General features: G+C 36.5%; 1 protein-coding gene across 1 annotated transcript in view; it reads left to right on the top strand.

The window, feature by feature from the left end:
* Positions 1-6632: 6632 nt before the first annotated feature.
* The window catches only part of LOC131951626 (uncharacterized), a 42909-nt gene continuing 40823 nt past the window's right edge, over positions 6633-8718 (top strand). The window contains exon 1 of the mRNA XM_059313964.1: positions 6633-6814. The gene's annotated coding sequence lies outside the window, so the exon portion shown is untranslated. The remainder of the gene's footprint in view (positions 6815-8718) is intronic.

Genomic DNA, 8718 nt, shown 5'->3' with positions numbered 1-8718 from the left:
AACCAAACCAGTCGTAGAATCTAGATAACTCTTACTATCTAGATCTAGATAATAATGAGTTTCTATACTAAACTATTTCTTACCTTCATTATTTTATATAAATCTTTGTTTGTTTAGCTATGGTATTTGCTTATTTAAGATAAATTTTAATTTGAAATAATACTAGATCTAGGGCCTATTCGCGTAATCAAGTTTCTTAAGCAGAATCAAAGTATTAATATAGAGCACTAACACAAAAAGCCTAGATAGCTAAAGTGTTAGTGTAATAGGCTTCCATGCGGGTGGCACGGGTTCTAGACACATCTTGTCTATGTTAAATATTGCTTTTTTTTAGATGTGAATGATGAAGTTGCTTATCGGAACATGGCGGGATACAGGGCAGGTGAAGTAGAGTTCTTCTGTTTATTTGTCTTAAGCATATAATTTGGATACTGTGGTCAGAGCCATGCTCGGCCGGAATCTTTTTTTTTTTAAACGATAAAACATGTTGTCTGAGACTCGGCGGAACATTGGGCAGATGAAGTAGAGTTGGGTAGGTGTAATGTTCACCTGTGACGTCATTGTTGTGTTAGTGTTGGGTTGTGCTGTGGTTCTGTTGTGTTAATATTGTGTTTGTGTTGTGTTTGTTTGTGTTATGTTTGCGGTTCTTTTGTTGTGTGTTTAGGTTTGGGTTGATTGTGGTTAGGGTGGGCAATGTCGGGTATATGCTGATTACAAAACACACATGCCATGGTCATTTACAGATAGGTTTTTAACAGAGGCCAGTGCAGGGCCTGGCCGGGACGGCTAGTATGTATATAAATTCGTTTATTGTTTAGCTGTTGTTGTTTTGTTGTTGTTGTTTTTGTTTTTTCTTTTTTTTTTCAGCTTGATCTGCGCATTTATACTATGTGTAGAGCTATAAAACGTTTATGTAGAGAAAAACATCTTTGTTTTAAAAATGTTATATACAAATATATATAAAGACGGTAATTAATGTATTGATATAATCATTGGTAGAAACTCAACTTTAATTATAAAATTTCAGAACCAATATTTTTATTATACTTATTTCTACAAGAAAAAATAATTTTGTTCAGAAAAAAAAACAACTATAAAAACACAATAAATAATTGATTTTCTTTATTAAACTATTTTATTCCCTAAATATTTTATTTACATCTTTGCTTCCTATAAATGGCATTATTTAAATTAGGATATAATTTAATTCAAAATAATATTTGGCTAGATTTTACTTTCTCTAAACATTTATATGGCGGCAGTGTTTTTAATAGAGAAAAAGCTTGTTGGCTGAGATGTGAAGTCTTTTAGATTTTTTTTTAGCTTTTTTTGTGAGCGTGTGTGACAGTGTAGAGGGAGAAATGGAAGACAAAAATCGTCAAACAAGTGTGTCGTAATTTCTTAATGACCCCGTAACACACATCTATCCAAGGATAACGGGCGGTCTTGTTAAGGGGATATACTCAGTTTTTTTTCTTTTATTACAATTTAAGATCTAAAGCCTTTTGAATAATTTTATAATGTTTCGCACATGAAAGTAAGTATTAAACAACTAAAACATTTTTTGAAAAAAAATCAATGTTGTCATAGAAAACGAAAACCTCCGATTTTTTAATATTTTTCGATACTTTTAACAACGCTAAGGCTTTCTTATTTATGCAATTATAGCAATCAAATTTAAACGGCTTAAATTTATATTATATCATTACATCTTTTATCACGTCGACTTTTTCAAAAAGCTATTGGACAGACTTTTCATGGTCTGAAAAAATCATACCTTTTTAAGAATTAAAAAGTTTCATAATTTGCGCATTATTTACGATAAACGTTTATGACAGCCATCACAATTCCCTCGTGATAATAGTTTTATTTTTGCATGAAGAATTTTTTTTTTAAAATATGTTGGGCATTGTTTAATAAATAAAATAGTAGTAGGATTTATATAGTAATTCAAACAGTATTGTTTAATGCATTATTACGTAAAAGCTTGTTAGTAAAACGTTTTTTATGAAAAATATTTTTTTCTTTGTTATCAATGTGAAAATATCCCTTCGTATGCCAACGTCACTGAAACAGATAAACTCTACTTCATCTGACCCATGTGTCTTGGGCATGAGCGGGAAAAGATGATGTATGGGACTTACGAGCACTATGTCAATCACATAGTCAATCACATAGTCAATCACAGAGTCAATCACATAGTCAATCACAGATTCAATCACAGAGTCAATCACAGATTCAATCACAGAGTCAATCACAGAGTCAATCACAGAGTCAATCACAGAATCCTCATTTAGCCTAGTTCATTGCTTAAAAAAACAATATATATATATATATATATATATATATATATATATATATATATATATACATTGTATTATGTTAAACATTCGGAGCCTTTTATCGCTCCCTATAAATCTGGAAAAGACTCTGAATGCCGAGCTCATAAAAACGAAAGGCATATGTTACATATATATATAAATATATGTATATTGCTCATAAAGAAAGGCATATGTTGCACATATTACCCGCATCTTGTTATGTAAATGAAAATCTACTTGAACAGAAAAATAAATCTTTAAAACAATCAAATCAGCGCAGTTCTATAAGCAGCCAATAAGTTGCCATATTGTCTGTGGTTTCGTAATAATCAAAATAAATATGTAATTTCAAACAACTTATGTACGGATATGTATACTTGGCATACTGCCTTGCCTCGCTAAAGTTAAGGAAAACATTCGCCTAAAATCGAACCCTTTATATAAGCTATGTACTAACTAAACCAATACTAAACTTAGCAATACTGCTAATTTAATACCAACATTTTAATCGTCAAAGTCAAATTAATATTTAAAAAAAAATATCCAAGAGATTTCTTTTTGTTTCTATGTCTGATTATATAAATATATGTGGGATAGCGTGATATGATTATATAAATATATGTGGGATAGCGTGATCTTGTTTTATAACTATCTGTGGGATAGCGTGATCTGGTTTTATAACTATCTGTGGGATAGCGTGATCTGATTTTATAAATATATGTGGGATAGCGTGATCTTGTTTTATAACTATCTGTGGGATAGTGTGATCTGGAAGGGGAGGGGTAAATGGGTGAGCGACTGCTATCGTGAAAGTCTGCAGTTCAGAAACTGGATCTATGTTAGTTTAAAGTCCTGAGCCCACCCACACACGATGGTTGCATAGCTATGTTAGGTAGATCTAAGGTGGCAGGACGAACAACTTACCACACAACTATACTCCCATATTCCAAGTGAACAGAAACGTAAAATATACCTCACCTCACGTATGGCACATTTATTATTTTATCGTATACGAAATATAGAGAAAGTATTGTATGTGTGCGAAAAATCGAAATCGAGATTTTGACTAATGTCGACGTTTTATACCTCCCTGATTCGGAAAAATTTTGCAATGTTGTCTGCATGTCTGTGTGTTCGTCTGTCTGTTTGTCTGTAAACACGAGAACTTGACTATCGTTACAGCTAGGGTGACAAAATTTTATATATGAGTGTTATATCAAATGTTTTGTTCCGTATCGACTTTTCAACGATTTACGGTAACTGGAAGTAATACTTATTCTACTTTCGGTTTCCCAAAAGCGTCTATCTTGAGTACTGTTTCAGTTAATAGACGAAATTTCGTCTATTAACTGAAACAGTACTCAAGATAGACGCTTTTGGGAAACCGAAGTGAAAGATCTTATTTACTTTATGTTAAATTTTCAGTGAACTGAAGTAATACTTTACGCTATGTTAGGTTTCTCGAAAGTCGCATATGCATTTATTTTTAATTTGATTACTCTGTCAATAGTCCATCATAATCAAAAACATGGGAGCAAAATTTAGAACACTTCTACCGGACCTATTGATTTAACCTTTTCACGCCGGTCAAAACTAGAAGACATCAGATTACAGCAAGCAGTTAAAAATAATTTTAAAAATCCACTAAAATAGACTAAAATCATAATAAATACTACAATTGGTTTGCTGCATGATATTTTGTGATTTTTTGTCCATGATACAAATTTTCTGACATATTTTGTCCTGATGTATCTTATTCTTGAAATCATTTGTCCTTGATATCTTTTGTCCTAAGATCATTTGTGCCTGAATTTTTTGTCACGTCACCATATATATATATATATATATATATATATATATATATATATATATATATATATATATATATATATATATATATATATATATATATATATATATATATATATATATATATATATATAATAGGATTTTGTTCCAGGTCCCAATATTACTGTTTGCTTTGCTTGTCAGAAGATTTGGTGGATTGTCAACTTTCGGAAAGGTTTCACTAGCACACAGGATCCACTAAACGAGAGTGGCAACTTCCTTGCCAAGCTCTCTTAGTTTCATGGGTGAGTTTTTTTTCTAGCAGGTTTTTGTTGAATGGGGGGGGGGTGGCAGAGTTGCCAATCCTCCTTTTTTACTCGAGAGAATGATCTAGGATATAAATAGATTTATCGGGTAAAATTGGGTGATCCGTACAAAAACACTGACATACAAACACCTACATACAAACACCAATATACTGACATTAACACTAACCTACACACAAGTAGTATGTCTGGTTTGTTTATCAGCGTAAAAACATGTCGATTCATGTCCGTCAGGAGTCTCCATCAACAGAAGCTAATATATATATAATTCCTTTCTATTCTATTATCAGTCAAATTAACCAGTTTATTATTGATAGGCTATCCATCCGCGTTCTAATAGCAGCTGGTGACGTCTACTAATTACTACACCGAATCACAGAAACCCCTGCCCCATACCATAACCACTGTACCCCTCCACCCAATCACAGAACACCCTGCTACATACCCTAACCACTGTACCCTACACAGAACACCGTGCCCCATACCCTAACCACTGTACCCCTCCACCCAATCACAGAACACCCTGCTACATACCCTAACCACTGTACCCTACACAGAACACCCTGCCCCATACTCTCACCACTGCACCCCTACACCCAATCACAGAACCCCCTGCCCCATACCCTAACCACTGTACCCCTACACAGAACCCCCTCCCCCATACCCTAACCACTCTACCCCTACACAGAAACCCCTGCCCCATACCCTAACCACTGTACCCCTACACCCAATCACAGAACACCCTGCCCCATACCCTAACCACTGTACTCCTACACCCAATCACAGAACACCCTGCCCCATACCCTAACCACTGTACCCCTACACCCAAATCACAGAACACCCTGCCCCATACCCTAACCAATTTACCCCTACACAGAACACCCTGCCCCATACCCTAAACATTGTACCCCTACAACCAAATCACAGAACCCCCTTCCCCATACCCTAACCACTCTACCCCTACACAGAACCCCCTCCCCCATACCCTAACCACGGTACCCCTACACAGAACACCCTGCCCCATACCCTAACCAATTTACCCCTACACAGAACACCCTGCCCCATACTCTCACCACTGTACCCCTACACCCAATCACAGAACACCCTGCCCCATACCCTAACCACTGTACCCCTACACCCAATCACAGAACACCTTGCCCCATACCCTAACCAATTTACCCCTACACAGAACACCCTGCCCCATACTCTCACCACTGTACCCCTACACCCAATCACAGAACACCCTGCCCCATACCCTAACCACTGTACCCCTACACCCAATCACAGAACACCTTGCCCCATACCCTAACCAATTTACCCCTACACAGAACACCCTGCCCCATACTCTCACCACTGTACCCCTACACCCAATCACAGAACACCCTGCCCCATACCCTAACCACTGTACCCCTACACCCAATCACAGAACACCTTGCCCCATACCCTAACCAATTTACCCCTACACAGAAACCCTTCCCCATACTCTCACCACTGTACCTAAACACAGAACACCTTGCCCCATACCCTAACCACTGTACCCCTACACCCAATCACAGAACACCCTGCCCCATACTCTCACCACTGTACCCCTACACCCAATCACAGAACACCCTGCCCCATACCCTAACCACTGTACCCCTACACCCAATCACAGAACACCTTGCCCCATACCCTAACCAATTTACCCCTACACAGAAACCCTTCCCCATACTCTCACCACTGTACCTAAACATAGAACACCTTGCCCCATACCCTCACCACTGTACCCCTACACCCAATCACAGAACACCCTACTCCATACCCTAACCACTGTACCCCTACACAGAACACCCTTCCCCATACTCTCACCACTGTACCTAAACACAGAACACCTTGCCCCATACCCTAACCACTGTACCCCTATACAGCTTTATGGTTTCAATACCTGATGACGTGGCCCCGTGTCCTATATTTAGTCCACTTGTCCAATTTAAAATCAGTTTGCCTAGGCGGTTTACTGTTTTTTTTTTTGCAAACAGTAAACCTGTCTACAGACGATGTCTTATCTCAGGGCTCGACTCTCTTTACACAGTCAGCTCCAAAAAAATGAAATCTCGGGGAGGTGTTTACCAGTTTTATTGTATCGCCTACACAGTCCCCAGCCTACACGGAGTCAAGCGATTCAAAAGCTATCAAGGTGAAACGCCCCCTCTCTCCACTTTGCTAGGTACAGCTATTCAAATATCAGGTCCCGTCAGTTTTGTGTGCTCTTAGCGGCATTAGGACCACAGCGCTCGAAGGTACGTCTAGATCATTTCAACAGATAGATGTCCTACTACACACAACACATTGGGAGTAACTGGCGTATTACAATTGATTTGGTATTTCTGAGGCTTACAGGTAAGACATAGAGTGGTACAATGAGACTTAGGCATTAGTGACATTAATAAAATTACATTGCAATGACTCAGTGCATCGTCATATCACGTGACCGTTGTAAACCCGGTGTCGGATGAAAGGTTAAAACGTATGAAAATAGTTTCAAGCAAAAATTCTCAAACTGCGGGTAGAAACACGGGACTATCAAACTAAAACTAACACTTCGTACAGAAATGACATAGAACTATGTCAATAATCCTATCAGCATCAAACTAACACTTCGTACAGAAACGACATACATAATTAGCTGCATACCCGTGCTCCGCCACGGGGAATCACTTTAAACCAATTATGGAACATAACAAAACTAAACACAAACACAAAAGAAAACACAACACAAATACAACGCAAAAACTAACACAACACAAACAGAAAAGAAAACACAAACGCAACGCAAACACAAAAACAAATGGAAAGACAAACCCCAAAAACAACGCAAACACAACAAACAAACAAAAAAGAAAACAAAAATACAACGCAAACACAAAGACAAAAAAAACACAATCGAAACACAAACGCAAAAAAAAACACAAACACAAACTGAATACTGAAAAACAAAAGACAACACAAACACAACACAAACCCATAGCGCTCACAGTATAGCCCATCGCGCACAGTCGAACCCTGCCCGGGCGCCGGCTGATTCAATTTAGAGAACGACTATAACAACCCCAGCTTGTCCGCACAGCAAACCGATAGATAAAAGTAAACATAGGGGCATTTAGGAGTGGCTTCTATACTGTTATTAAAACATATTAATTGGTATTTAAAATAATAATTAATAAACAGTATGTTCAGTGTATAAAATAAATAGAGTCAGTATTTAAAATATCTGTGTTTTACCTACCATATTGCACTTTATTAATCCATGTTAATTATACTATTCCAACAATAATTCCCTCTTGGGTGTCTGCAGATTTTGCATTCACATTTTTTTAAATTACCTCCCTACTATTATTAAAATGTATCCATTTATCTAGGCTTCTAAGCAATAATATCATTTGACATTGATCAGTTCAATATGTTTTAGCAATTTGCGTGTATTTAATATTTTCTTTACGTTATGCGAATGCGTAAAAACAGTGGAAAATATAAAATAAGTTTAAGTTGTTATATAAACAAACCTTAATAAAGGTAAGGCAATTCAATTTAAAAGCACTGCATGGTACGATGTTTACTTTTATGGTTCCAAAATCTATTGCTATGAATGACTGACACACTACCAGCAGCGTTATATTATAGATTCTGTCAACAATCCTGAAGGCCCAACCCTATTTTCTATGTCAAACGTTGTGTGATTACATATATATATTTCTTAATGACATAAAAGATAAGACAAGTTATGATAAGTTATGACAAGATATGACACAATATAACAAGATATCAGAAGATATTGCAAAATCTATTAAAATTTTATTTCAAAATAAAATAAAAATTTGCCCTAGTGCTCAAATATTTCTTAGCCTTCAGGTCGCACGTTGCGGCAGTAGAGAAGTTAAATAAACTCGTCATTTGTCATTTTTACTTTCTCTTAAATACGAAGTATAGAGAAAGTATTGTAATCGTGCACAAAAATCACTTGAAATTTTAACAATTTTCACCGTATTACACTTCAGTCCTTCTTCACATCCGAAGTATAGAGGACTTATTTTAATCGAGCAAAAATTATCGATCCAGATTTATCAAAATTAAAAGGTTTTATGCGTAATCCAGTCTGAAAAACTGGGCTTTGCAATTCTGTCCGTATGTCTGTGTGTGTGTCTGTGTGTGTGTCTGTGTGTAAACACGATTATTTAAGTACCGTTACAGCTCGGTTGATGAAATTTCATATATAAGTATTTTATCAAAATCGTAGATCCGTATCA

The sequence above is a fragment of the Physella acuta genome, unplaced genomic scaffold (genome assembly GCF_028476545.2).
Source record: "Physella acuta isolate Inbredline_101_S28 unplaced genomic scaffold, ASM2847654v3 ptg000818l, whole genome shotgun sequence".
Classification (NCBI taxonomy): Eukaryota; Metazoa; Mollusca; class Gastropoda; family Physidae; genus Physella; species Physella acuta.
Note: the sequence above shows the minus strand (reverse complement) of the source record. Positions and strands in the feature narration are given on the sequence as shown.